This window comes from Octopus bimaculoides, chromosome 14, assembly GCF_001194135.2.
Source record: "Octopus bimaculoides isolate UCB-OBI-ISO-001 chromosome 14, ASM119413v2, whole genome shotgun sequence".
Lineage (NCBI taxonomy): Eukaryota > Metazoa > Mollusca > Cephalopoda > Octopoda > Octopodidae > Octopus > Octopus bimaculoides.
Genome location: NC_068994.1, coordinates 46,094,534 through 46,095,252, shown reverse-complemented (window position 1 = coordinate 46,095,252; position 719 = coordinate 46,094,534). Strand labels below are relative to the sequence as shown.

Here is a 719-nt window from a genome sequence, read left to right as displayed (position 1 = left end):
CCACCACCACTAACTCGTCCTTCTGGAGGTAAAAAGAAATATATATCCAGGACACCAGGACCGAATACAAGCAATTATTTCATTAGCTAATTGATTGCCGAACCAATTAAATGGGAATGTTATATGGGTTTAAATGTCGGTAGAGAGGAGAAAGAGAGAGAGAGAGAGAGAGAGAGAGAGAGAGAGAGAGAGACAGAGAGAGAGAGAAATAGAGAGATAGAGAGAAAGAGAGATCAAGTGGAAGTTGACCATGAAGCGCTGTGAATGAGCGAGAGAAGGAGAGAAAGAGAAAGAGAAAGAGATTGATAGAGATAGAGATAGAGAGAGATAGAGAGAGTATTACATAGAAATAGTGACGCGTATACGTAAGATCACACACAAACGCGCATATTTGATTATATGCATTCACGTATACACTTACACAGACATACATATATACATACATGCATACATACACACACAAACGCACACACACACGCACACACATATACACACAGGCGCACAGATGTACGTGACATAGGTGTACTGTGATAAGGGAGGAAGGGAAACGCACGCCATGATACTGTACAAGAACTAGGTTATCTGTGTGTGAATGTATATATATATACGTTTGCTTATACATGTATATATATATATGCATGTACATAGATGTTTGTATATACATGTATGTGTCTGTCTATATCTACATATCCACATATAATCATATATATATATATATA

At 37.6% G+C, this 719-nt stretch overlaps 1 protein-coding gene across 1 annotated transcript in view; it reads left to right on the top strand.

The window, feature by feature from the left end:
- The window catches only part of LOC106870532 (BTB/POZ domain-containing protein 16), a 243,135-nt gene that overhangs the window by 103,429 nt on the left and 138,987 nt on the right, over window positions 1-719 (top strand). The window lies entirely within an intron of this gene.